This window comes from Tympanuchus pallidicinctus, unplaced genomic scaffold, assembly GCF_026119805.1.
Source record: "Tympanuchus pallidicinctus isolate F22 unplaced genomic scaffold, pur_lepc_1.0 scaffold21, whole genome shotgun sequence".
NCBI classification, from domain to species: domain Eukaryota; kingdom Metazoa; phylum Chordata; class Aves; order Galliformes; family Phasianidae; genus Tympanuchus; species Tympanuchus pallidicinctus.
In genome coordinates, this window is record NW_026294733.1 from 5265844 (window position 1) to 5278702 (window position 12859).

The window sequence follows — 12859 nt, forward strand, 5'->3', positions numbered from 1 at the left end:
AGCCAGAAGTCAGACCTGTCTTACGCAGGATTTTAGATTTGTGTCTGTGCAGACTTATGGATAAGGCACAGTGGATAAACCAAAGTGCTCAGCAAGCAGCAAAATCTCACTCTGCAGTGCTGGGCTTTGTGTCCTTACAGGCTCCAGGTTGGCTCCCACCTCTGTGTGCCTCTTACTTGTGATCCTTTATGGTTCAGCTGTTTCCTGTCTCATTTCAGTCTGAGCACTGTGACTGTGAGCCCAGGAGTGTGGCTGCATGGAGATGGAGGGACACACAGACAGCTCCTTGGCCTGGTAATGAATAATGTAGAGAAGGGAGGTGCTGACAGCAGCGAGACATCTGTAAGGAAGGAGAGCAGCACATCGGCAGGTGCTTTCAGTCAGATGGAGAGCAGAGTGCTGCCAGTGCCTCACCTCCTCACGGTGCTCTCCTTCCCAAGAAACACTGGGACAGACCCAGCCCAGTGTCCCGCTGCCCTGCCAGGACCTTTCAGCTCAGGGCTGGAACTGCTGGCTGCTGGGACCTGCACACTGCCCACACTGAGGTGACCCCCACCAGAGCCCATGTTTGATATGGGAAAGAGAGGAAGAAGCCCCTCCTCAGCCCCAGGGCAGAACTTTGTGCTCTGACAGCAGGTGTAACCCTCAGAAACGTAATTTATTCAGGCTCTCTTTTCAACAAAGTCCATCCCACAAAATGAAGCACAGGGGGGCCATGCAGCGTTCAAAGCCAGCATGCCATGCACTCCCAAGGCAGCCCTGCCAAGTGGGTTTTATCTCCCCTTCTCACCGCCGTGCCTGGCAGCGTGGCAGTGATGTGGAGCAGAGCTGGAGCTGCTGCAGAGGAAGGCAGCGAGCGCCGCTGCACCGCGCTGTGATTCAGGGCTGATGAATCACACGGCCACTTTTTTTCTCCACTGGATCTTCAGCTTTATTATTGTTACAGAAGGAAAAAAGGACGAGGGAAGGAGAGAAGAGTGAGCAGCAGCCTTATCGTCCTCTACAATCCTTTCCAATTTTTCTCTTTAAAGATTTAATTAAATTTTTGTACGCATCGCACTCGTGCTGAATAAACCCTTTGATAATCCTGGAGAGCAATTTGCATTAAAAGGAGGTGTGAGAAAATACGATGGAAGCGATGAGAGTGCTGGGGCTCAGCACGGCCCGTTCTCAGGTTCATTCTCAGGTTCAGATACACCCAGGGACAGCTGGCTTTGCAGCCCACCCCCCACGGCCCTTCTCTGCTACAGCTGGCAGCACAGAGCACCCCAAACCGTCACAGGGTATTTCTTCAGGTTCAAGCCCACTCAGAGGGCAGTGAGGCACTGGCACTGCTGCCCAGAGCTCCATCCCTGGAGGTGCCCAAGGCCAGGTAGGATGGGGCCCTGCACAGCCTGAGCTGGTGGGGGCAGCCAGCCCACAGCAGGTATTGGAGCTCCGTGGTCTTTAAGCCTTCTGTCCTAAGCCATTCTGTGAGTCTATGACAGTACGTCTGTGAACTTTCCTGTCCTTTGGCTCCCAGCCCCATACATCGGGTTTTGGTTTGTAAGCTGTCCGTATGAGCAGGGCTGTGTGCGGGGCTCTCAGAGCTTGGAGTCCGTGAACAAACAGAGGGAAGAGGGGACCGAGGTGCCGAGCAGAGCAGGAGGAGCTGGGGCTGGAGGGCAGCACACACCGCACAGGCTGCAGTACGTAGTTTGAGATTCGTGTTCTCCCTAAAACGGCCCAATTCAGGTCCAGGTGCGGGAGGCGGGCATAACTGGAGACGGGGCGCCTGTATCCCGCTTTTGCGCTCCGTCCGTTTCTGCAGTGGGACGGCTTGGATCCCCATGCGGAGCCGCGCGGTGCCCATCTCCTCCCGGACCGGGTCAAGCGGACGGATTCTCACCGCCAAATCTCTCCTAAGGTCAGAAGAGCCGGGCTGAACCCCCCAGTGAGAAACGCGCTCCCGCGTCACCGCGCTCCGCTTCCCTTCTGCGTTTTTCTCCACCAAACGAACCCCAGAAGTCGGCTTGAAAAGCCACGACGCGGCGAAACGAAGCATCTTAGCCGAGCTCGGGGGAGGATTTGCCCGACCGAAGCGCTCAGCCACCAACCGCCTCGGAGGATGCGCGTCGGGAGAGCGGCCGGGAGGTGCCGGGGGGCTGAGACCGCCCGGGCCGGGGGGTTGGCGGCTCCTAAGCGCGGGACGGCCGCAACTTTCCGCTGCGGGGCTGGGCTGGGCTGGGCGGGGCAGGGGCGGGCGTTGTCCGCGGAGCTGCGGGGCGGGGGCGGCTCTGTTCGGCGCTCCAGGGCAGGAGGTGCGCAGCCCTCCGTGCCGCTCCGCACCGCCGCGATGAGGACGCGAACCGCCCGCGGAGCTGCGGCGTGCGCCGGGCTCCGGCTCGGGGATGGTAAGCAGTGCGGAACCGGGAGCGGGCAGAGAGCGGCGGGGGGTGGCAGCCCGACCCCGTTCCGTCGGTGCGCTGTTGCCGTCCTCTGTTTTATTTACACCGTGTTTCTGTGGGAGCGCACCTGTGCAAAAGCACGTGTGTCCGCTCGGTTGTGAATGGAAATCGTAGTAATCGCGCATCGGGCGGCTGGGAGCGCTTTGGTACGGAGTTGGTGCGGAGAGAGCTTGAGGGGAAGGTCGGTGTGTGTGTGCGCAGACAGGCAGCCAGGTAGTGGGGAGATTCCTCCCGAGGTGTCTTACCGATATCTGCCGTCGCAGTGTGTGCCTGCTCGCTCTGAGCCGCTGCGTCTGTGCGAGAGGTGGATGATACTGTGCAAACTGCGGGGGCTGCCAGCAGCGATCTACAGGAAGGAACCACGGTGTTTCAGCTGGGGCAGAACGCGAACCTGATGGCGCTGAGAAAGTTCCCAAGTAGAGAGGCTTGTTGAGCTTTGTAAGGATAAAAAACATTGCTGGAGTGATGCAGAAGGGAGGTGTTTTCCAGGAGATGAGCTATGGGAATTCAGGCAGCTCTGTGCTCTGACTGTCACATCCCAGGGTCTGTAGTGCAAAGCCTTCCCCATCACAGCCAGGCTGCCCGAGCTCTGTATCCACTCTGAGCCCATGCTGCTGAGGCCAAGCGTTGAGTTGTTGCTGAACCTGGCTCAGCCTCACTCCAAAGCCAAGGGTGTGAACAGGAGCCCTATCCATTTCTCAGTGCGTTCAGGTACACAGACAGGATCTGGTGCTGTATCTGTGAAAGAAAACTGGTATCATTTCCTCAAACCCCTGACACATCCCTCCTAGTTCCAAAACCAACTTCCGCTATGGAAACTTCATAGAAGGGTGAGTAATTAAAACATGGCACAGCTGTAGGCTTCTGTGGTTTGTGGGCAGCTTGGAGGGTGAGTGGTCCTGGTTTATGGACTGCTCCAGGCAGCTGTGGCGGTTGGCCTGGACAGTGCTTTGAAATATGTGACGTCATGATGACTTTGTTTGTCTTTAAAAACAAAATGCTTGAAATCCCTTCCAAAAAAGCATGGTTCTCTCTGCCCTGGGTTCAAGCAGTTGAATACTTTTGCATGGCAAGGTGCAGTTTTCCAGGAGCTGGCTCAGTCTGTGCTCAAGGTGGGGATGGGCAGCAGGGCTGTGGTCGGTCCCAGAGACCAGCAGCACCCGGCCCAGGAATGGCCTCGCTGTTTCCTTTTTGCTCCCCTAGCTTGACCTCAGCATTGCCATCAACTGTGCTGCAAAACAAACATGTGCATGAACCTGTGTGTTTGCTTCAATAATAAGTATTTACACACTAAGGTATGTTTATCCTATTTCTTTAAACAGTCCCTTGCTGGGGATGGACTTAAATAGTTTAATTTCCCCAGGACTTTGTAAACAGTGATTTGAAAGCAACAGGACCAGCGTGCTGCAGGGCTGAGCTCTTGTCTGCCTGGTGCAGGGCTGTATGCCCACGAGGGCATGGAGGTACCATGCAGCCCTGCACATCCAAGTGCCATGCCACACTACACGGAAATCTTTGTGGAGGGTTTGTGCTTGAAGCCAGATCTGTCATTGAGTGAAAGGTGGCAGTGCTATGAGCAGAGGATGGGGCAGGGTGATGGCCCCCATGCCTGGGCTGGCTCACAGATGCAGGTGTCTGGCTGGAATAAGTGGAGGTGCTCTCAGTAATTCCACTGTGGAGCTGATGGAAACCCCTTGGAACCCTGCACTGTAGTGCACTCTTGTAGACACAGAGTTCTGCAGTGAAACCTCCTGGCCACCAATGTGCTGCACTGACAGAGCCCTGCGTGTTGGGGCACAGCCATCGCTGAGCTCCTGAGAGTTAAAGGAAGCCTTCCCTCATGGGAAGGCTATTAATTAATTATCCTCTTCTGACATTTCTGAGCCCATTAGCTGGAAAGGATGGAGGTGAGCACCAAATGACAGTCATTCTCTGCATGGGATCACTTCTCACTGTGCACGTTTAACTTTCCTGGGGTCCCCATCCTCTGTGTGTTGAGCTGTGGGCTGCTGCATGCCTGCAGAACAGGGATTGTCAGGGGCTGGATGGGATGCACCATACGCTGGTTCTCCCAGCCAATGTGAAACCGAAAGCGGGGCTTTGGAACAGCTGACTTTACTCTGATCATGTTGTGTAATTCCATTAGACTTATTGTTATTGTTATTAGAGCAAATAATCTAATTCAGCTCCTCCCCCCACCCCCTCAACCCCTATGTGTCCAGGCAGCTGCAGACATGCGGGTTGCTGCAAGCGAGGCATCAATGCACAGCAGAGAGCAGATTGCTCTGCAAGAGCACAGATTGGTCTTGGACGATTTTGTGAATTTAGGAGGCAGTTGGGGGCCCAGCAGGAGGTGCTCTCCTCCCCAGAGACAGATGTGCTGATGGCAGTGTTGCAGTGGCTGCTGCTCCCTGTATCTTGCAGAGCGGCTCATTATTTGGGTTTGCTTTGGTTTGAGATGGCGAAGATGAGTTCTGCCCTTATAATAGTTCCCATGGAGATGGGCTGGATGCTGTGCAGTAAGGGTGAGGTGCAGTTGGGTCTCACCCAGTCCAGCAGCTCCAGCGTGTGGGTTATTCTGCAAATCACCCTTTCCCCCACCTGCCCTTGCTGTCGTAAGACTTCCAGCAAAGAAAAGGTGTTGGCCAGATAGCTGAGTAGCACAAATAGTTATGATGGCATGATTCCATGGTTCTTATCTATAGCATTATTTTTTTTAACTTTGTGCCCTATACTAAAGACAACAGCACCATTACTTTCTTCTTTTAGAAGGAGTGCTGAGAAGAAAAAAGGACTTCTCCAAACCCTCCTTAGTGCTTAGCAGCAGAACCAGGTGTAGTCTGGCAGTGCCTGGGTCACAGGTGACCCTGTGTCACTGGTGTGTGCCACTGACAGCTCATCACCCGAGGAGCAGCTGCTCTCTGGAGGTGCTAATCCATGGAAAAGCAGGCTCCAAGTTGAAAACCTTGCCCACTGGACAGTCATATTACCACCAATTTCATCCATGCATTTTTAAAGTCAGAAAAGGACTTCTCTGATCATCTTGTCTGTTGTACTGTCTACAAACGAAAAGCACAAACAAAAGAAAAGCTGTAGCTAAGGAAATGTCTTCATGATTAATTCCAAAATTTCCTATAGGGAATAGTGACAAAAAAAACAAACCGAAACAAAAAAACCAACACAGTTGTTTTCTTTAATAATAATAGAAGCAAAAAAAAAAAAACAAAAACAACCAACTGTTAAAATCCACACTTAACTGTGAGGGTTTCCAAACAGCCCATATAAAAGTGTCTGGGAGGATGGAATGAAAGGAAATGCTTTCAGGCAGTGGTTTGACCCCTGTTTGGGGCCAGCTCCAGGCTGTTCCTTGCTGTGTGATGAGACGTCAGGCTTGGTGCAGGGCCAGAGGGACGCAGGCGAGGAGAGAAGAGGTCTTGCTCAGTGACACGGCTATTAGGATCAGTGGGTGCCTTGCGACATGAGGTCCCATTTACTGGATTGGAGAGAGATGAATAGGGCCCCACTGATGAACCATGCTGAGCCCTTCTCATTAGGCTAACTGATGCCTGCCTTGGTGTGCCCAGAAAGCGGCAGGGTCTGGGGGCATGGAGAACAGGCAAATCTTTGGGTTCTCCCAGGCAGGAGGAGTTGGTGCTCTGCATGTCAGCAGGCACACGTGTGCCATTGCCAAACAAAGTGCTGGAGAACTGCTGCTCGTTGAACCCCACCCAAGGTCAATACATCTGTGACAGGACATGGGGAAATGGTTTCAAACTAAAAGAGGGAGATTTGGATTGGACATAAGGAAGAAGATCTTTACAATAAGGGTAGTGAGGCACAGGTTGCCCAAAGGGGTGGTGGGTGCACCATCCGTGGAGATGGATGACCGAGGACAGGCTGGAGGGGCTCTGAGCACTGATGGAGCTGTGGCTGCTCCTGTTCATTGCAGAGGAGATGGAACAGATGGCATTTAAGGGTCCCTTTTAATTTCAACAGTACTATGGTTCTATGGTTCTTTGGCCTCAGAGCCATCTTTCACTGCAGCTCCTGACAGCTGTGGTGGTGGGAGGACCTGTGGGTAAAAGGCAGTGGGAGCAGCTGCAGGACAGCCTGCCTGAGCTCAGAGATGGTGGATCTTCCATCCCTGCAGATATTCAAGCAACTTCACTCAAACAAGTTCATTTATATAGCCTGTCTAATTCTTATTTTACACAGAATATCAAAGGGCTTATTTTAGCTGCTCCATCTTTTTGTCAGTAAATATGGATTTCAAAAGCATATGTCAGATGAGAAGCCCCAGGCTTGTTTTCTACTGTTCCAGAGAGACACAGAGCCTGAGTGTTACTGAGGGTTACACTGGGAAGTGTTGAAAGTGTGACTGAAAACTGGTGGCTCAAAGGAAGCAAGACCTCATCTTTTGTTTTGATTTGCTTTTTTAAGCTTGGGTTTTCTAAGAATTGATCTCAGAGTGGCTCGAGTTGCTCTAATGCACTGAAAAGAAACTGGTCGAAGCTGAATCTGAGCTGCTTTTTAAACCAAATTTGGTAAAAGTGTGCATACAGAAACCAAAAGGTCTTGAGAGACAGTTAGAGAAACACCTGTCTTTTTTGAACAGATTGCAGGATTTGCTCTGAAGCCAGTGTTTTGATGCAGGTAGCAGGTGACTCAGTATCTGGGTCTTCAGCTCTCTTCTTAGTTTTAGGAGATTTACAGTGAAAAACTTCATTCTGAGGAGGGACGATAGAGTCAGCACAGCGTGGGACACTTGTGGGGTGCATGGGACTCTTCTGGGCTGGATGTGCTTGTGATATGCAGAGCTGTGAGTCTGAGCTTCCCCTCTGCCCTCAGCCCAGCTGCTGCTGGTAGGAGGAGTTCACCTCCCTTCCTCTTCTCTGCCTACCTCCTCTCACTTAGGAGCTTTGTAGGTCAGGGGGAATTCACAGGAGCTGACTCCAATCTAGTTGCAAAGACACCTTTTATGAGCACATGATTTTCTCAGCGTTCCTCTTGGCTCATTCATTGATAGATCCATGCAGTAACAGCTCTTGAAAGAAAAGAGCAGCTCTATCTGCACCCCTGTTTACATTTAATAGGATTTAAAGCAAACAATACTTGCGCTATGTGAGAAATAACCAGGGAAGCAGGAAAACAGAAAAAGGGAATTTCCTCTCTCCCGCAATTGAGCTTTCTCCTTTCCTTGATCTGCTGGGAAACTCTGACCAGAAGGAAGCAAAATGGTCTCCTCCTTTGACACCACAGTGTACAGGTGACAGTCTGCCATGGAGGCAGGGCAGCTTGGGTGCCTCTGTGCAACACAAGACTGGCTCATGGAGGAAAGCATGGTCACAGGTCTGAGCTCTGCCTGCCTTGCCCCCATCAGCGTCACAGGTCCCTGAGTAGAGCTTCCCTGTAACACCTGCAGCAATCCCTTGAGATATCTTGTAGGAGATGTTCTGGGGGCCGTGGCCTTGTGGTTTCCTAAGGTGTTCGTTCTTGACATAAGCAGATGCATTGGAAGTGCTGACATTGAGATTTGGGTTGTTTTTGCCTGGAAGCGTTGATAGCCTCTTCAACAGTAACTTTTAAAAGTCTTTATTCTGGAATGCTCACAGAAGGGAGCCTGAAGTGATCTCATGCATTACAATGCCATGACAATGGGATGCCAATAAACTGTCATTAAACTCGCAATGCTGTCATTGTTCGGTGTACAAAAGCTGGCTGGTAAATACAGATTGCATGGAAAAAAATCCCCTACTCAGCAGATTGCACTTCCCTGAGTTCTGTAGGAGACATCACAGAGAATTTGGAAGGAAGGATGAGGGGAAAGCAGCTGCTGGGAGACGGTGATATCTGGCTGCCCTGCACCGTGCAGGTGGGCAGGGCTGTGCTCTGGAAGCAGCACCATTGCTTATCCTTGGCACAGGAGACAACAGTTGGCAGCAGACTGATTGCTTCTCTGTGGCTCATCTGCATTTATTGTCACCCCAGGAGATCCCTCACCTTCCCCCCTTGGCATCGCCACCAGATGGAGGGATTCTGGGATGTTTGATTCTGTGGAGTTTTCCTCTCCCTTCCCCAGCCTCGCCCCTCTTCTATAGCAACCTTCTCATCCTTCACTACTCCTTAGGTCCACAGACATTTATTAGTACTGCTATTTTTGATTTTAAAACAGCAACATAAAAATACAAGCAATGAGAGCTGCTCAGATCAGGGATCCAAAACTAGGGAACCCAAGAGGGACTTAAAGCTCTGATCTTGGCGCAGGAGAACATTTTTAGGTGATGAAGAATTCCAAAAGCCTGGCTAAAAACAGCAGAACCCCAACGACATGTGCAGAGAAAAATGACAAACAGAGCATGCACTGCTTATCATCCCTCATGAGTGCTCCAAACCCAGGCAAAAATAGCGCTGGTGTGAGGCAGCACGAGCATCCACATCCCACATGGAGTCCTGTGGGAATGGCTTCATCCCTCCGGCTGTCCTCTGGGCTGCTCTTTGCAAGAGTTTCACTTAAACAGGGAAAACCTAGCTGGAGTTTAAATTCCTTTGCCTCTCTGCACTTTAAGCAGCGAGTGAGTTGGGATTTCTTTCCCACTTGAGTTAAGGAAGGCAGTGCTGCTTATCTGCGCTGCTGTTAGCGGGAGGGATGCTGCCAGACTATCTGGAGCCTCTCCTCTTGTAAATGTGTCTCTCTGGCCTCGGCAGGCAGTGCTGAGTCCCACTGGCAGCAGTTGGCAGTGCTTGAGGTGTGTGGGGAGCAGCAGAGCAGGGATGGGATCACAGTGCTGCATGGTGTGGGCAACTCTGCTGAAAGGAGAGTAGTAATGGGTCTGTGTCTGCTAGGGGCAGGAAAACAACCCACTGCAGCCAGATTTAGGATAGGATGTAGAAATACCTCTGTGTGTCTTCCCCTGGGGGGACGGCATAAAGAGAATGTGGAATCTCTGTCGCCAAATGCCATCTCCAGGAGGCTAAAATACAGCTGGTTCTGATCAAAGACCTCCTCAGGGTCTGCCTCGGCCCCTCGCCCTGCCTAGTTTGTCTCTCCATGGCCTAAGAATCTGTTCTCATACCTGCCTAGAGAGAAACGTGGAGCTGAAATAATGAAATGACAGACGTGACTTATTTTCCTAAAAGCTTTTCTAGATGGGAACTTCCTGTGGGAAAAGTCTGATTTCAGTGTAATCTGCTTTTATTTCATTGTTTGTGGGAAAAAAAGCCAAGATCACAAAGAAAACTCACTGTTTGGTTACTGGTTCTGCTGACTTGTTGATGGTGAACAGAGGCTCCACTGCATCTGCTCAGCTGGTGCTGCTGGAAGCCTTGGGCACTGTTCTCCATTAGGATGCTCCTCCCTGTGAGCACAGACCTACCCAGAGGCTGGGCTCTGTTTGTTCAGCCAGGAGATGTCGATGAATGACTTTCCCCTTTTCTCTCTCCCTGTTAAGAAGGCTGTTTTTCTTAAGTTCACCTTCTCTTGCTATGTAGAGGTCTTTATAAGAACATTTCCCCTGTTTCTATTGTTAGTGGCCTACGTGCAGATGCAAGGTTGTGGGTAGTTGCCAATCACAGCATTTACTGCTTATTGTCATGTCCCAACACTTTCTCTCCTCCCTCAGCATCCCAAAGCAATTAGCAGGAATTCAGCTGCTGCCTGAATGGATAGATGTTCAGCAATCTTCTTTAATTCTTTATTTACTGTAAGATAAGCAGGAAAAAAAAATTGCAGAATCAGTTCCTCTTCTGAGGGTGGATTAGTTCTCACGTTTCAGACTCTCTCCCTATGCTTTCCCCAACTGTATGTGCTATCTGATGAGCTGTGATGAAAAGCAGGCTGTAAAACATCTGATTGCTGCCCGTTGGTTCCTCGAGTGAACATATTTCAGAGGTAACTGGTGTAGCAAGAGCCGAGCTATTCTCAATCAGCTTTTGGAACTGGTAGCATCCCTTTCTATGTTAAGACAGCAGCTTGTGCCAAACGTGCTGAAAATTTGCCTCTGGATCATTCATAGAAGGACATGATGCAAGTTAGCACTGCACAAAGGGAAAATTAAATACCTAATTCATAGCTTTAAATAAGGAAGCTTTTGAGCAGTGAGGATGGGATAAGGTGAAACAGCCATGGGGCTGGCTGAGGCAGGGGGAGGGATGGAAGTGAGACACAGACTGACGGAAGGGCCAGGAAAGCTGGGCTCTGCTTTATCAACCTGTATTTCCCTCCTTAAACTGCTCCTTGACTGTTACAGCCTCAGGAATTAAATGCTATGCTAAGAGCACAGGCGTCAAGACCTTATAACAATAATAAAAAAAAAAGACCATCACAGGTGTCACTGGCATTTCCTCATAATGCTCTGTGACCTAACAGACACCCTCTGTTCTTTGCAGTTGAGGGGTTATGCCTGAGGGACTCACTTTCCCTGTCTTCAGAAAGCAAGGAGGTGATAGGGAGGAATCTGTGCTGCTGAAAAGCTTTAAGCCAGCTCTGTACAACTGGAAGGCTCAGAGGGCAGTCCCCTGCCTGTCCCTCATCCTGCCCTCCTTGCCCTCCTCCACCTTCTGTCATGATGGGTGCTGGGGCAGGAACAGAGCGAGAACAGGGAAGGATCAGGATCAGAAATAGGAACAGAGCAGGGCAGGAGCTGGGCTGGCCCTGCATAGGGCTGCAGGCTGATGCCAAGGGCTTCTGAGGGCTCCCAGGGGAAATGTGGTCCCATGCTTCAGGGCATCTCTGCTGAACAGAGCAGAGCATTGGCTTGAAATTGCCTCTCTTTGTTGAAATCAAAGCGATACAGAAATAAACAAATAAAAGCTCTGAAGGTGTGCTGCACTGCCTGGAGTACATACTGGTGCTTCAGCTCCTATTGCTGGTCACTCTCACAGGTTCTGTAGGCCAGGGCGTTTCTGACCTGAGTAACAAGTCCAAGTGGGACCTCCTGGGAAGGCTGTTCTTCCCCACCTACACCAAACCAACAATCTGCAGTTTGAGCAGCAGGGAGAACTGCATGCAGTTTGGAAAAGAGAAATGCTCAGACCGTTTGGGCTTTTGGAAGCCTTTGGCTGTAGCAGTAAAGCCTGTAAACTGCTGGGTGACTTGTCTGTGTGAGAGTGCTCTGTGGGCTCGATGTCCTCCGTGTGAAGAGTGGGGGAGTGATTACCCACTGCTTGTTTGCAACCTCAGTGGTTTTTGCATGTGACTGAGAGCTGTGTGTGCAGCTGAGAGGGTGCAAAAATGAAAGCAGTTTTGGGAAACAAGTTCGGTGATGTTAACGCAGTTGAGAACGCTGAGTTCAAGGGTAGCAAGGCAAATTCTCATTGAGGAACACGAACAGGTCATGGCTCTCATCAGCTCAGAGCACACGGGGCTCTTAGTTGCATGCAGGAGCATGAAGGGGCACTGCAAGTGATGTCACCCTGATGAACCATTCTAGTAAGTTTCAGCAAATCCAACAAAACCTCTTTCTTGCATCAGTAGGGCTGTTGGAAAAGATCTCAGGAAGTCACCTTTGCAGGAAGCCTTACAACAGAAGATCCAATTGGTTATAAATAAATTTCACATTTAACAGCAGCTGCAGCACGACCTTCCCTGTCCCTTCCCAGCCTCCATTCTAGACCCTACATTCTTCAGCCTTTTCTTACTATTTCTTGTCTTTTCTCATAGTTGTTTTAAATCCTGCTGCACCTGGCACAGCTGTCTGAGCTTGATGGTGCCTGGAGGCAGCTGCTGTATGGCTGTCAGGGGATGGCTGGGGGGCAGGGCTGGCACAAAGCTCATCACTGTGCCGTAGAGATGGCCCCACTGTAATCCAGAACAACTTTCCCATCTTTGCCTTGTCCTGCAAGTCAATGAGAAACAATTTTGCTAATACAATGGGCTGGAGCATCTAATTCAGTTTGCCATTTATTCATGAGTGCGTTCCAAAATTTGCGTGCACTGCTTGGAGCTCATTATGCAGCTGAAAAAATCATTTGGCAAAGAACATTATTTATACATTAAATCTGTTCTACCTACCATACACATATTGCTGACTATTGATGTCTTTTCTGGATTTTTTTTTATTATTATTATTTTAAGTATGAAGCAACCAACCCAGTTACTGCTAAACTGTTTATCATCCAAGCTCCTTCATGCTAATGGCTTGTTAGGATTCATGCATTCTTTTGGTTTTACCCCTTCCATGCAGCTGAGCATGGAGAACAGACACAGCCCACCACGAGCAGCTGGTGAATGAGAAGCGATGAATATTGATGGGGAAGAGAATTTGTAGAACTTGTTATTCACTTAAACTTTTTTTGGTGATGAATATGAAATATTAATAACCACAGTTATGATAAAAGCAAGTCATTGATAGCAGCACTTGGAGATCTGTGAGCTACAATTCAGTTCTAAGGGATTTGTGAGGAGTTTATTGCCA

General features: G+C 50.2%; 1 protein-coding gene across 1 annotated transcript in view; it reads left to right on the top strand.

The window, feature by feature from the left end:
* Positions 1-2035: 2035 nt before the first annotated feature.
* Positions 2036-12859, top strand: part of HTR4 (5-hydroxytryptamine receptor 4) — a 100333-nt gene continuing 89509 nt past the window's right edge. The window contains exon 1 of the mRNA XM_052684467.1: positions 2036-2393. The gene's annotated coding sequence lies outside the window, so the exon portion shown is untranslated. The remainder of the gene's footprint in view (positions 2394-12859) is intronic.